Source organism: Rhinatrema bivittatum, chromosome 5 (assembly GCF_901001135.1).
Source record: "Rhinatrema bivittatum chromosome 5, aRhiBiv1.1, whole genome shotgun sequence".
Classification (NCBI taxonomy): domain Eukaryota; kingdom Metazoa; phylum Chordata; class Amphibia; order Gymnophiona; family Rhinatrematidae; genus Rhinatrema; species Rhinatrema bivittatum.
This window is the reverse complement of record NC_042619.1, coordinates 250173011-250189276: the sequence shown is the minus strand read 5'-3', so window position 1 is coordinate 250189276 and position 16266 is coordinate 250173011. Positions and strand designations below refer to the sequence as shown.

Sequence of the window (16266 nt, the reverse complement as noted above, 5' to 3'; positions counted from 1 at the left end):
TGGGCAGGTTGGCTATTGGGCGGAAGTTGGCTGGGTCCGTAGGGGACAAGTTGGGCTTTTTTAAGATGGGTTTAAGGATGGCAAGCTTTAGTTGGTCTGGCACTAGGCCTTGGGCTAAGGAGAGGTTGATAATGTGTTTGCATGTAAGTAGTAAATATGAGAATGTGTTAATGTGTTTGCATGCAAGTAGTAAATATGTGAAATGCAACAGAATTAGTGTAAGAAGGTGTCCATAATTGTGACTGAAAAGAAAATGAGGCTTTGATTGGATAGGAGAGATTATATGCATGTTATCTATATAAATAAAAATGTTAAATAGTTTGTATGTCGTCGCTAATCTCGCCAACCGCTTAACCGAATGCGTTCAAATTTGCACACAATATTTACTTCCCATACGGGAAGGATCTTATACACTTACATTACATATAGGTCACACCTGTGACAGGTAATACAAGTTTAAAAATTGCTTACACAAAACAGCGACATCTGGTGGCCGTCAGCGCAAGCGCAACCTCTTACACCTTTCTCACACACTCACACACCACACCCCACCCCCACACAGGGCTATTGTCTTTCATTCACACTCCCTCATAACACACAGAAATCCACACTCATCACACCACACACCCCCACCCACACACCTGCCAATGTCACTTACTTCACCCATCCTCCCAAAACACACCAAAACACGGATTCCTGGCTGCTACATTGGGAAGCAACGCATTTCACACACCCTCCGAATTTAAATTAAAGTACCCTCTTCCACCCACCCACTCACTACACTTCGATCACACACTACACCTGAAACAAGTCCGTGCTTCTCCGCCGGCACCACAGGAACGGTCCGGGACATATCACATTCAGTAGGGCCGTCGGATGCCAGCAACCAAAATGGAGCCGGCGGACCTTGCCCTTACTATGCTATACGGAGACAACAATGACGTCGGTACACCATGTGACATAGTAAGGGCAAGAGCCCGTCGGCGCCATATCCTCAGCGGACATTTGCCCTTACTAGGTCACGAATCCTGACGCATCCCTTTCACCGGTGAAGTTTTGCAACATGGCAGCCGGCGGAACAAATCCTAGCACACACCCTCGCCACCGGCTGGCAGTTTACACAGGTAGCCGGGGAGGAGCACAGTGGGGGACCGTTCTTATTTTCCGCTGCGCGTTTTTCACGGGGGGGGGGGGCACTCATTCTCCACGTCTCCCGAGAGGGGGGCTGTAGCGTGGGTTGCTCTATTTTGCCAGGTTGGGTGGGGGGGGGGGGGGCCAGGAAGGTGTGCTTGCATATTTAAACTATTCTTTGCTGGTGCTGTTCATTTGGGGTTAAAAAAACCCAACACACAAACTGTAACCTTTACTGCTCTGTTCTGTTTTTTCAACTTTCCCAGGCTCAGCCACAGCTGAACTGATTGCTTTCAAATTTGGACACAAGCTTCACCTCACATACGGCAAGGTTCTTCTATACTTATATTACATATATGTCATACCGGGGGCTGGTAAAAAAGTTTTAAAATTTGGTTCCACAAAACAGCGACATCTGCTGGACGTAAGCGCAAGCTCTTACACCTTGCACAAACGCTCACACCCCACACACATGTGACCAATGTTTGGGATTCACACACCCTCCGACCAGACACAAATCCACCCTCCTCACACCCCCCCCCCCCCCACACACATGCCAATTGTACTTACTTCACACACCCTCCCAAAACACACAAAAACCCACAAAATTCCAGTATGCTACTCCGGGAGGCCACTAACATGCCACATGTTTGCAATTCCCACACCCTACGAGATCACACAAAAACACCTTCCTCACACCCCCCACGCACATGACTTTTCTACTTACTGCCCACACCCTCCGAACGCACGCAAAACGGCAGAATAGTTCGGGCTGCTCCAGCGGGGGGGGGCAACAGCGCTCCGTGATACATCGCATACACTACGGCCGTCAGCTGCCAGCAATCAAAATGGCGCCGACGGCTCTGTCCCTTACTAGGACACTCGGGAACGCCAATGGCGGCAGTAGCCCATGTGACATAGTAAGGGCGAGGGCCCATTGACGCCATTTTCTGGACTGGCAACCGGCGCACCTTCGCCCTTACTAACTGAGCGAGACGACCGCTCCCATTGCTCCACCCTGCTGACAGAGTAAGTTCTAACAGCCGTCAGAGACAGTTTCAGTGCTGGCTGCCTAGGGCCAGGCGCCAATACTTCCATGCCGGAACGAACGCATGCTCCACCGACTACCATTTTTGACAGGTATCGGCGGGCCTGCAGGGGGGGGGGGGAACGTGGGGATGTTATTGCGTCCATGTTCGGGGGGGGGCAGGGGGCGGTTATCCCCATTCTCTTTTCTTTCTTTTCCACTTAACGTGGCTCTGCCACTGCAACGCGTGGCCAGGTACAGCTAGTATAGTATAAAGTATACATGAGGGTAGACCAAAGCCGTTTTTAAAGGCAAATGCTGCCATCCCTGATGGCAAAGTGGCACTTGCTCTTAGGTACAGTAGTTTTCAAAAGCATTTCCGCAGATAAAACAGTGCTTTGCTTGCAGAAATAGCTTCTTATAAAATTGTCCACCTGATATGTGGATAAACATGTACTTATATGTCCTGTCTGCGCATAAGTTTACCCAAACTGAGTGGAGGTTTTCTCCGGGGTGGAGTTGGGAAGACGTTTGGACTTATACACTTACTTTTGATTTTCAAAAGTTAATTCCTGGAGAGTTTCTTGTGTTGCGGTTCTGGCCGCGAGTGCCGCGACCAGACCCTTACCTCCGTGCTCCTGGACCTGTTCCCGCTTCTGGAGGCCTGGTTTGCGGCCTGTTCGGTGGCGTCCCCGCGGGGGCCGCACCACCTGAAAGCTTCCCATGGACGCCCTGCTGCTAGGCGCGCGCGCGTCACTTGGATGCTTTTCTAGGCCGTTTCCCGCCAGTGGTGACTCCGCCCAGTTCCTGACGTCAGACGCTGCGGCCTTGATAAGCCGGCCGCAGACACTCAGTCTTTGCCTTGCAACGGGTTTACCTCCTGGTTCCCTGTTGCGTCGTGCCCCCGAGTGAGCTGCCTTGGTACTCGCTCCGTTCCTGCTTGCCTGCTACAGTACCTGCTTGGTTCCTGCTTGCCTGCTACAGATCCTGCCTGGTTCTAGTACCCAAGTCTTGCTACAGTTCCTGCCTGGTTCCAGTACCCGAGTTTTGCTACAGTTCCTGCCTGGTTCCAGTACCCGAGTCTTGCTACAGTTCCTGCCTGCCTGGTTCCAGTACCCGAGTCCCGTTACAGTACCTGTCTACTGTTCTAGTCTGGTTCCAGTTCTCAGTTCTGATCAACAACCCGCCTAAGTCCCAGCGGCCGGGCCCCTTCGGGCTCCTCCCGGGGGAGCTTCGGCTTCCAAGGGTGAAGCTGCCTAAGTCCCAGCGGCTGGGCTCCTACGGGCTCCTCCCGGGGGAGTACCAGCTTCCAGGGTGAAGAGCACCTCTACATCCTGCCTGAACATCTGCCTCCCGGCCTGCCACATACTAGAGACATTGAACATCTTTCCCAGTCTCCTGCAGGTCGGCCCAAGGGTCCACTAAATTGAGACTCCATAACAGATTGCAAGGCCATGAACTCGGTGGATGCACCTGTCCCCTTGGACCTGCCAGAGTTGGCCCAGCAGCTGCAGTATCAACAACAGTACCTCAAGGTCCTTACCGGTTCGGTAGGGGAGTTATCGGCCCGTTGGATGCCAGGGCCTCATCTGCCCCAGAACCAGCCCCCGAGGGTCAAGACTCTTCAGTGACTCAGCTACCGGCACCCTCTTGTTACGCTGGTGATTTAAGGACCTGCCATGGCTTTCTGAACCAATGTTTTATACGGTTCTCTCTGTTGCCCCAGCAGTTCCCCTCGGATGCGGTGAAAGTGGTGTATATCCTGTCCCTGCTTGATGAGAAAGCCTTAATATGGGCTTCTCCCCTTTGGGAAAACAATGATCCCTCGCTAACAAACCTACAACAGTTCATCTCGAACTTCAGACAGGCCTTTGATGAGCCCGCCCGAGTAGCTATGGCTACATCTGATCTGCTGCAACTCTGTCAGGGGGCTCGCTCCTTGGCAGATTATGCTATGGCATGCCGGACTTTGGCCCAAGAAATAGGTTGGCAGGATGGTAGTCTTAAGGCCATCTTCTTGGAGGGCCTCTCCGGACGCATAAAGGAAGAGACTGCTGCCAGAGATCTGCCGGAGGACTTCAATGCCTTGATAGAGATGGCTGCCCGCATTGACCGCCGCCTACAACAACAGGCCAAGGAGCAGCACTCCTCTCGCCACACTCCTGCTTCTGTGTCGGCGAGACCCGCGTCTTCTCCTAAGACTTCTCGTCCAGATGCTCCCACCTGCGAACCCATGCAGCTGGGATGGGCCCCGCTCTCTGCTGAAGAGAGGCAACGTTGCCACTCATTGAAGTTGTGTTTGTATTGTGGCCAGAAGGGCTACGTCTTGGCATGCTGCCAGGAGCATGCGGAAAACACCAAAGCCTAGGAGGTCGAGAGGAGATCCTCCTAGGCTCAATGTACCGTGCCTGTTACCCTGGAATACCCTGGAGGGTCCATTGAGACGATTGCGTTCCTGGATTCTGGAGCCGGAGGACTTAGTCTCCCAGTTGCGAATTCTTACGCATAGACGGGAGGTCCCGTTACAAATTACCTCCATCCAGGGGACGCTCCTTCCAGGACCTGTCCTGATGTCCACGGCACCCTTTACTGTCCCCACCGGGGCGATCCATTCGGAGGAGATAGCCTTCCTAGTGTTGGATAAGGCTGTCCACCCTGTGGTGCTAGGGTTGCCGTGGTTACAGAAGCACTCACCCACGATTCAGTGGGATACTCTACAGATTGTCAAGTGGAGCCCTTTCTGCCTAGCTAACTGTATGAAAGTGCCTAGGGCTCCCGCAATCCCCTTGATGCACTCTGCCCTAGGTCCTCCTGCACCTTATGAGGACTTCACGGACGTTTTTTCCAAGACCAAGGCAGAGATCCTTCCACAGCATCGTCCGTATGACTGCGCTATAGACCTGTTACCTGGAACTATGCCCCCCCGAGGAAGGGTGTATCCCTTATCATTACCTGAAACCCGGACCATGTCCGAGTATATTTCAGAGAATCTGGCTAAGGGGTTTATTCGCCCGTCCAAGTCGCCTGTGGGGGCAGGCTTCTTCTTTGTCAGCAAGAAGGACGGCTCGCTGAGACCGTGTATAGACTATCGAGGCCTAAATTCCATTACCAAGCGGGATCGTTACCCACTCCCACTAATCCTGGAGCTCCTCGATAGACTCCAGGGAGCGAAGATTTTCACTAAGTTGGACTTACGAGGTGCTTACAACTTAGTCAGAATCCGTCCCGGAGACGAGTGGAAAACCGCTTTTAATACCAGAGACGGGCATTACGAGTATCTCGTGATGCCTTTCGGCTTATGTAATGCTCCGGTGGTGTTCCAGCACCTTATGAATGAGGTGTTACGGGACCTTCTGAACCTCAAGGAAGCATTCTTGTTAGACACCTGCCTTCGTCATCCGGACCCCAGCAGGCCCTTTGTGGTGGAAGTCGATGCCTCCAATGTGGCCGTGGGGGCCGTGCTGAGCCAGCACTCTGATTCTGGACAATTGTTACCCTGTTCATATTTCTCGAAGAAATTCTCGCCGGCAGAGAGCAACTACTGTGTTGGTGATAAAGAGTAGCTAGCCATGAAACTTGCCCTGGAGGAATGGAGGCAGTGGTTGGAGGGAGCCAACCATCCGGTTACGATTTACACCGACCACAAAAACTTAGCATTCTTGAAGCAAGCCCAATGCCTGAACCCAAGGCAAGCCCCGTGGTCGCTGTTTTTTGATTGGCTCGACTTTACTTTAGGCTACTGATCCGGCTCTAAGAATGTTCGAGCCGACGTGCGCTCATGCTCCTCTGAGGTCGAAGAGACTCCTGACACTCCCCAGTACATTCTGGATCTTGTGAAAGTGAGCCTTGCAGCAACCTTGGTGTCCTCCCAAGGGAAGACCGTCGTTCCACGTCGCTCCCGGAGAGCAGTTCTCACTTGGGCCCATGACTCCCTCACTGGGGGCCATGCTGGCTATAAAGGGACCTTAGACTTGTTGAACCGATTCTACTGGTGGCCGACAGTGAGACAGGACGTCCAAGCCTTTGAGGGCTCTTGCCCTACCTGTGCCGTTCAAAGGCCGCTCTGCGGGAGGCCCAGGGGTCTGTTGCAACCATTAACCATTCCGGTGGAGCCTTGGACACACATCTTCATCAACTTTGTCGTGGACCTTCCCGTCTCAGGAGGTAATTCGGTCATTTGGGTGACCTTAGACCGATTCTCCAAGATGGCACACTTTGTCCCCGTGCCAAAGTTGCCTTCTGCACCTGACCTAGCCAACCTCTTCGCTCAGCATATCTTTAGACTTCACGGCTTTCCACAGGATATAGTCTCCGATCGAGGACCACAGTTTACTGCTCGATATTGGAAAGCACTTTGCAAATGCTTCAGTGTGCAACTTAGTCTTTCGTCTGCGTTCCATCCCCAGAGTAATGGTCAAACGGAATGGACTAACCGAACCTTAAAGACTTTTCTGCGATCGTTCATGAATGAACGACAAGATAATTGGGCCAAGCTACTCCCGTGGGCGGAGTTCTCGTATAATAATCACACGCATGCTGCTACTGGAAGTTCGCCTTTCCTTGTTGTCTATGGGAAGCAACTTCGACCGCCCTTGCCTTCGCCTGAACCTAGTGCACTCCCGGCAGTGCAACTTTCAGCCCACCAGCTTCTTTCCTTATGGACTTCTATCCAGGGAAAGATCCGTAAAGCCGCCCAGTCCGCCAAGAAATGGGCGGATAGGCATCGTCAGCCAGCGCCTATCTTCCTCCCAGGAGACCGCGTCTGGCTTAGTACTAAAAATCTACAGCTACGAATTCCGTCTCGAAGACAAGCTCCGAGATTCTGTGGGCCTTTTCGTGACGCCGAACGAGTGGGAGCAGTCTCATACCGATTACGCCTACCCTCTTCCATGTGCATACATGACGTGTTCCATGTGTCATTGCTGAAGCAGCTTGTTTTATCCAGATACACTCCCGGGCTCCTGAACCATCGGATCCTTCAGTACTGGACGATGTTACATATCAAGTATGTGAGATCTTGGATGTCCGGTTCCATCAACAACGCTGGGAGTACTTGCTTGTCTGGGAGGGTTGCGGACCCGAGGATAATTCTTGGGAACCCGCCCGTAACATCCTCGACAAGGACTTATTACGGCAGTTCCATCTGGACCACCCAAGTAAACCCGGACAGGCTAAGAGGGGGTGTAAGAGGGGAGGTACTGTTGCGGGTCTGGCCACGAGCGCCGCGATCAGACCCTTACCTCCGTGGTCCTGGACCTGTTCCTGCTTCTGGAGGCCTGGTTTGTGGCCTGTTCGGTGGCGTCCCCGCGGGGGCCACGCCACCGGGAAGCTTCCCATGGATGCCCTGCTGCTAGGCGCGCATGTGCGTCACTTGGGCGCTTTTCTAGGCCTTTTCCCGCCAGTGGTGACTCCGCCCAGTTCCTGACGTCAGACGCCGCAGCCTTGATAAGCCGGCCGCGGACACTCAGTCTTTGCCTTGCAACGGGTTTACTTCCTGGTTCCCTGTTGCGTCGTGCCCGGGAGTGAGCTGCCTTGGTACTCGCTCCGTTCCTGCTTGCCTGCTACAGTACCTGCTTGGTTCCTGCTTGCCTGCTACAGATCCTGCCTGGTTCCAGTACCCACGTCTTGCTAAAGTTCCTGCCTGGTTCCAGTACCCGAGTTTTGCTACAGTTCCTCCCTGGTTCCAGTACCCGAGTCTTGCTACAGTTCCTGCCTGGTTCCAGTACCCGAGTCCCGTTACAGTACCTGTCTACTGTTCTAGTCTGGTTCCAGTTCTCAGTCCTGATCAACAACCCGCCTAAGTCCCAGCGGCTGGGCCCCTACGGGCTCCTCCCGGGGGGGCTTCGGCTTCCAAGGGTGAAGCCGCCTAAGTCCCAGTGGCTGGGCTCCTACGGGCTCCTCCCGGGGGAGTACCAGCTTCCAGGGTGAAGAGCACCTCTACATCCTGCCTGAACATCTGCCTCCCGGCCTGCCACATACTAGAGACATTGAACATCTTTCCCAGTCTTCTGCAGGTTGGCCCAAGGGTCCACTAAATTGAGACTCCATAACATCTTGTGCACAAATTAGCAGATGTACTTGTGTGCCGGTAGTTTTGGTGGGATAATTTTAAAAGTGAACATCAGTATGTAAGTTCACTTTGAAACTTATGTGTGTGTTTGCTAACTTTCTTATGCGGCCTGTTCCAAAGTTAGCCCCCTAAAGTGTTGTTTCATGGAAACCTTTAGGGAGCCTTTAAAAATAGGGGAGGATTCTTTAGGGTTTTTTTTTCCATGTGTGTTTTTTCTTACAGAGTAAAAGAAAGGGTTTGTTGTAGCTAAGCTTTTCTGATTTTTCCTAAGCGGAAAATATATTTGTCAGAATCACTCCCATAGGAAGTAATGAGACTATGCAGCTGCAGCTCTGCTCTGGCTTAGCCTTATACCAGCCTCAAGCAGGAGTAAATATATTTGGGTCTGAGGGCTCCCAGTATGTATTTGAGTGAATAGGTATTTTTGGGCATGTCTGTTGGCAGAGTAGAGAGCATTAAAGGAGAATCTAGTGTGGCTTTTCCTCCTGTATATTTTAATTTTTTTTTCAGGTTGTGACAAACATTTGCTTTTGTTGTTGAATATCTCCCAAATACTTGTTGTTATAACAATTGCTTTATTTGTATTTTTTTTTTCTCACTAGTCACTCTCCAGGCACCTGAATGAATTTGAGAGGATTGAGCCCAGGGAGAAATGCAGCATACAGGCAGATGCTCACGTACTACCGAATTCTAAGATTCTTACTGCTGAGTTTACCCAGGTTTTGGGGCATGCATTCCCAGTCTGCTACTGGAAGAACGTTGATCATGGGCAAAGCCTAGGCTACACATCCTATACTTCATTAAAGAGGTATCAGAGTACAAAGCAAAAATAATACAAATGTTTATTCTCTATTTTATTTCTCTAAGGTATTTTGAAAGCTTTCAAATGCCTTGGTTGACAGCAAATGTAAAATGTAAATAATAAAATGGGGGTAGTAATCTTAGTTCCTAAGAGTGTTGAACTTGAGTTTACCTTTAGGAAAAGGTGTAATATCAAATCCTTAAAAATAAATAAATGATGTTGCTCTGCACAGAGAAAGAAGAGGAAGATATGAATGTTATGTGTGCTAAGAGAACAGTAGAGATAATTTTGGGGGCTGAAATTCTACAGAAAATGCTGTAATCTTGTTTGCCAGCGAAAAACAATAGTCTGAAAAACAGAAAAATTGTGGTACTGCAAAAGATCTCCTTACACTGCCACCAGTGAGAGAAATGACTACTTTGTTGCCCTGAAACAATACTCTTTTTAGTGAATTTTAAAAGCCCAGTGCGCACCAGAATTAGGGGATGTGAGAAGTAGGGCTCACGTGCACTGACCGTATTTTAAAAGGCACCCATATACATGTGTAAATCCCACGGCACACAAATCTCAAAAGTTTCCAAAGAGGGGTGAGGCATGCGCGTGGTCTGGGCAGGACACGGCATTTCGGGGCCTGGCCAAGAGATTGCGTATAAATATTTGTGTGTCCTAGCACACACCGAGATCCCCTGCCATGCAACTTTACTTCTGCTATGGACAATGTGTAAGTTATACAATTACTTTCATAAAATAAGTTATAAAATAAAAGAATTGAGCCATTTCTGAGGGGTTTAAAGGGTCTGGGGTAACTAGGGGGGTATAGGCTATCAATCGGGGGGGGGGGGGGGAGGGATGTTGGGTGACCTAGCTGTTAACTGGGAGAACTGGTGGACAAACTGTTAAATTGGGAATGGTGTGGGCACACCCTCCTTTTAAAATCTCCCCTGTCACTTAAAGGTGGTCTTGTGACCCAGACTATGACTTACAATACATATTTCTTTTGGACAAAGCCCAATCATGGTTTGTCTCTGTAATTCCCTATATTATCCTGTAAACTAGGGAGAAAATTCCCTAGCAAATGGACCAAATGGTAGATTGATTTTACTACTATCTGCAGATAGAATAGGGCAGGAATAACTATAAAACCTTTCCAGAAATCCCTGTGGATAGGAGGACCATGTTCAATGAAGCAAAACATCTTGGAAAAAAAATGAGCACTGCAATTACTGTATTAGAGGCCAATACAGTTTTTCTTCCAAATTGTCCAATGAAAATACATACTGAACTAAGAGCAGAAGGAATGCATTGAGGCTTTGTGGTAGGTCTGCTCAGGTCTCTTGAGGATTCAATTAAAAATGAAAGGGAATGAGTCAAAATATATTTCATCCTGATAAATCTTGTAAATCATGCAACTGGCAGTGTCTGGTGGAATGAGTAGAAAGGCAGAGGTCTGGGATTTGGGAGGTGGGTGTGGGAATTCGCACAATAACTGGAAAAAAAAAATAGCACATAGAGGGTCGATTGGATTGAGGTTTGTAAATAAGAATAGGGTTGGTCTGCAATCCCCTGGAACAGACACACACATCAATCGGAACATCCGAGAGTGAGAGTCAGTCGGGCTGCTAGATGACCAAATGATAAAAAAGGTGCTTAGGGAGGACAAGAAAATAGTAGAAAAACTGAATAAGTTATTTGTCTCGACTTTACTAAGGCTTGTTTTGGGAAGGTACCCACTCCAGAAACATTCTTTGATGGTGATAATTCTGAGCAACTAAAGCAAATCTCTGCGATAATAGAAGATATAGTATATAAAATTGACAAACTAAAGAGAAACAAATCACCAAGACCAGATGGTATCTATCCCAGAGTCCTAAAGTAGCTCAAATATGAAATTGTAAACCTGTTCCTAATAATCTGTAACCTATCATTTAAAATAGCCTAAATGGAGTTACTCTCTGGCAAGATGGGAATCACTTAAAGAGAAAAAGAAAATATTAGATATATGGATGCCTTGTATATCTTCTTTGCCACCCCAAACACGTAGTACAGTTCTAAATAATTATTAATGCTGTGATTGGGTCTGCTATATTCATTGTCATTTTTCCTGACAAACAGGCCGATACAGTAAAGTCCGCGGGAGAGTGGGAAAACGTCCGCTCTCCCGGCGCGCGCACCGGCCACTCGCTGGTGCGCGCGATTCAGTATTTAAATTAGGCCCGGCGGTAAAATCGTCCCTAGCGCCTCTTTTTTGACAGGAGTGGCAGCTGTCAGCGGGTTTGACAGCCGACGCTCATTTTTGCCAGCGTCGGTTCTCGAGCCCGCTGACAGCCACAGGCTCGGAAACCGGACACCGGCAAAATTGAGCGTCCGGTTTTCAGCCCGACAGCCGCGGGCCGAATTCAAATTTTTTTTTTTTTAACTTTTTTTACTCTTCGGGACCTCTGACTTAATATCGCCATGATATTTTTGATAATAATAAACAAAATTGAACATAAAACAGCCTTAATACCTGAAGACTAGAGGGTGGCCAATGTAACACCAGTTTTTAAAAAGGGCTCCAGCTTGATTCAGAAGACAATAGACTGGTGAGCCTGATGTCATTGCCAGGTAAAACAGTAGAAGCTATTCTTAAAAACACAATTACTGACCATATAGACAGACATGGCTTAATGGGGAAGAGTCAATATGGGTTTAGCAAATGCATGTCTTTGCCTTACAAATCTATTAGATTTTTTTGAAGGTGTGAATAAACATGTAGATAAAGGTGAGCAGATTGATAAAGTATATTTGGATTTTCAGAAGGTATATGACAAGGTCCCCCATGAGACTCCTCAGGAAATTATAAAATCATTCATAGGAAGCAATGTGCTATTGTGTATTAATAAATAATAGTTAAAAGACTGGAAACAGGATAGGACTAAATGGTCAGTTTTCCAAATCGAGAAAGGTCATTAGTGCAGTACCACAGGAATTAGTACAAAGATCTATGCTATTTAATGTATTCATAATTGACCAGGAAAAGGGAAGGAATGAGGTGATATTTGCAGATGACACCAAATTATTCAAAGTTGTTAAACCAGCAGAAGATTGCGAGGAACTGTAGAAGGACCTTGTGAGACAAGGAGACTGGGCATCTGAATGGCAAATGAAATTTAATGTGGAAAAGTGCAAAGTGATTGTGGGAACAGGCGGTGATTCCCACAGGCCTGGAAACAAACTAGACTGACTCCAGCCTTCTTAAAACAGTAACTCTTTATTATAACTTCACACATGCACAACCATAGACTGTCTTCTCCTCAGACAATCTACACTCTTTACTTACAGTGTGTTGCTTCGTCTCAGCTCAAGGTTTGGATAGTATTGCATACAGGAGCTGTCTTCCTCCCAGAGACCTCAGGCCTGATCTGGTTATTCCCACCTGGATCCCAGCTCTTATTCCTTAGTCTCTGTTTACACCCTCTGAACCTCATCTGCCCCGCAGGATCCCGCCCATAGAGCAAACTCTCCTCAGTGGATTTAAGGTAGACCAGGTACTAGCCTGGTACTGCACAGGTAAATAGGGGAAAACTAGGGCACAGCCTCAAATACCCCTCCCCTCGGCTTGGACCCACAGGGCCAAGCGTCCCTATTTCCTCCTGGATCCCATCCAGGAGAGTCCAAGATCTCCCAGTCCCTTTCTCTTAGGGTTACCCTTGACTGCATCACAAGCACCACCCCATGTGCTGTTCACGCAGTGTACATCCCCAGTCCTTTAATTAAGTCCTTTGCTGGTTCCAGGTTCGAATTCCACTCCGATGGAGCTATAAGGACCGACTGGGGAACCACCAGTGCTGATTTCTCTGTATCCTCAGTTGCTGGAGTCGCCACAGCGCCTCCCTTTGGGCTCTTCGTGGACTCTTCCTCCAGGTTCTCTGCAGCGCCTCCCTCTGGGCTCTCCACGGTTTCCTCATCTGTATACTCTGCCACTTGCCCACGCCGGTCGTTTGCTCCTCAGCAGCCTTATTTGCTGGATCTCCACAGCGCCACCCTCTGGGCTTGCCATGGCATCTCTCGCTTTCCTCTCCATGCCCTCTCCCTCTGGGTTTCTCGCAGGAGTTATCTCCAGACTCCCAGCAGTGTTTGGGCACTCTACGGGGTCTTCATCTGAACCACCTGTAGTGCCAAACTTCCAACTCCTCACTACTGCCTCCTCCTGGGCTGTCTGTGTTGCTCCCCTCAAGGCTCTCTGTGACCCCTCTCTCAGGGTTCTTCACAGCCCCCTTCTCTGAGTTTCTCACAGGAGTTATTTCTGGTCTCCCAGTAGGGTTTGGGCACCCTACAGGATCTTAACCAGGATCCCCTGTAGCGCCTATCTCCGGCCTTGCTTCCAGCAGGCTAGAAGTTTCTCTAAGCTCACTCATTCTCTTTGGCAATTTGCTTCTGGTCCTCCTCCCACTGGGTTATCTCTGTTGAAACTTCTTGTAGTTGAGCGCCAGCTACTGCCATTCTGTACTGCCTCCTCCTGGGCCCTCTGCGTTACAACTTCTTGACAAGGCGTCAAGGTCCCACTCCACATAGAAGTTGATGATGGCCCAGATCTGCTGACTCCTTGCCAGGGCTTCTTGTAATCTTTTATCTCCCTCCTGGAGAGTCTGGATCAAGGCCTCCATCATAATCTCTGATTGCTGCATTCTGATGCTGCCATACCCTGGCTAATCCATTCCAGGTTTTCTTTCTGGTTGCACACCTAGTACTGCAGAGTAGGGATGTGAATCGTTTTTGAACAATTAAAATTATCGTCAGATAATTTTAGAATCGTTCTAAATCGTTAGAGTGCACGATACAATACAAATGCCCCCAATTTATCGTCAGGGGCATTTGTATTGTATCGTTAAATAGGGCACGGGAATTATTTGGGGGAGGGCGGGAAAACCGGCACACCAAAACAACCCCTAAACCCACCCCGACCCTTTAAAACCAATTCTTTACCCTTCCCCACCCTCCCGAACCCCCCCCAAATGTTAAGTTACCTGGTGGTCCAGTGGGGGGAGGGGGGGTCCCGGCGCGATCTCCCGCTCTCGGGCCATCGGCGCCATTTTGGCTACCACTGATAAAAATGGTGCCGATGGCCCGATAAAAAAAACCCACCCCGACCCTTTACAAATTATCCCTTTGCTTCTCCCACCCTTCCGACCTCCCCAAAAACCTTTTATATGTACCTGGTGGTCTAGCGGGGGGTCTGGGAGCCATCCCTTCAATCATACCCTCGGTGCCGGTGCTGGAGGTTTCAAAATGGCGCCGATCGCCTTTGCCCTCACTATGTCACAGGGAGCGACCGTCGTCAGTGCAGCTTCTGCTATACCCTTTCACAAATCACAGTGCACTCCTGCACTTCCTGTGCTCTGTACTTAGTTTTAGAACCACATGTCCTCTTCACAACTCTCTACACTACACACAGACACTTTCTTGGAGGCTGAGGTTTTTCTGTGCACAGCTTAAAAAAAAATCTCATGCATGACACCATATGTGGGAATGAGCAGTGATTCCCACAGGCCTGAAGACAAACTAGACTGACTCCAGCCTTCTTAAAACAGAACACTTTATTATAACTTCGCACATGCACAACCATAGACTGTCTTCTCAGACAGTATACACTCTACTTACAATGGGGCCGATGCAATACAGTGAACTCAGCTGAGCGCACTGTATAACCTGCAGTCAGACCCAGGTTAAATAGGTGCTAATCCACCCCCTAATGCAATAGGGGATTAGCGCCTATTTAACGCGTGAGTGAATGGGATAGCATGCAAATGCATGTGAATGAGGCTATTACTTATTCACTCCAATGCCAAAAAATATATGGGCATCTCAGATGCACATTTATCGCTCAGCTATTAATGCCTGCCTGGAGCAGGCATTAATAGCTGAGCGCATTGAAAAGAAGTACAGAAAAGCAGAAAAAACTGCTTTTCTGTACTTCTTTTAAAAGTTAAAAAAAAAAAACCCTCAGTCGGCCGCATTGAAGACCAACGTTGATATGCTCGGCATCGATTTTCATAACCGTCTGGCTGCGTTATGAAAACCGACGCCGATAAACCATGCGGGCGTTAAGAATGCGGGCGCTGACTTTTCAGCGCCTGCTTTCCGTGCTTTTTTTTTGCATCAGCCCCAATGTGTTGCTTCGACTCAGCTCAAGGTTTGGACAGTATTTCATACAGAAGCTGTCTTCCTACTAAAGATCTCAGGCCTGGTCTGGTTATCCCCACCTGGATCCCAGGTCTTATTCTGCAGTCTCTGGTTACACCCTCTGAACCTCACCTGCCCCGCAGGATCCCGCCCATAGAGCACACTCTCCTCATCTAGCCTGGTCCTGCACAGGTAAATAGGGGAACACTAGGGCACTGCCTCACATAGGGAAGAATAATCCCAGTTATAGCTACACAATACTGGATTTCATATTGGGAATCACCATCCAAGAAAAGGATCTTGGAGCCCTTATAGACAATACAGTGAAATTCTCAGCTCAAGGTTTGTCATCGATCAACAAAACAAACAGAATGATAGGAATGATCTGAAAAGAAATGAAGAATAAGACCAATAATATCATATTGCCTCTGTTTTGAGTAATGATGTGATTGCACCTTAAGTATTATGTACACTTCTATCATCCCATCTAAAAAAAAAACCACAGAACTAGAAAAGGTGCAGAGAAGACCAACAAAAATGATAAAGGGAAAGGACCATCTCACTTATGATGAGGCTATACAGGATAGGGCTCTTCAGCTTGGAAAAGAGATGGCTGAGAGGGGTCATGATAGACGTTTATAAAATCCTGAGTGGGGTCAAACAGTTAAATAAAGGATGGTTATTTACTCTTTCAAATAACACTAAAACATGGAACTTCCAGTGATGCTCTGAGCAGGGCAGGATGCTGCTGGTCCCCACACGCATCCCAGGGCAGTGATTAGTAAACTGCGCCATTTTGAGGATAAAAGCAAAATCTTAAATGCATTGCATGAAGCTGGAGGCCTCAGCTTCGCTGAGAATAAAATCATAATCTTCCCCAACTTCTTCGTGGAACTCCAAAAGAAGAGGCAGGAGTTTGCCACAATTAAAAATGAGCTTCAGAAAATGAACAAATTTAAGGTGGCTGAAAAGCAGCTCGAACAATTGTGGCAAGACCATGTGGTTGTGGAGGCAGAGTCCATAAAAATCGCCATCTTCTCAGCAGCGAACATATGCTTGGCAAGAGACACGGCT

The 16266-nt window shown here is 48.6% G+C and overlaps 1 protein-coding gene across 2 annotated transcripts in view; it reads right to left on the bottom strand.

The window, feature by feature from the left end:
- Positions 1–16266, bottom strand: part of PEBP4 (phosphatidylethanolamine binding protein 4) — an 846886-nt gene that overhangs the window by 107610 nt on the left and 723010 nt on the right. The gene's annotated exons all lie outside the window — the stretch shown is intronic.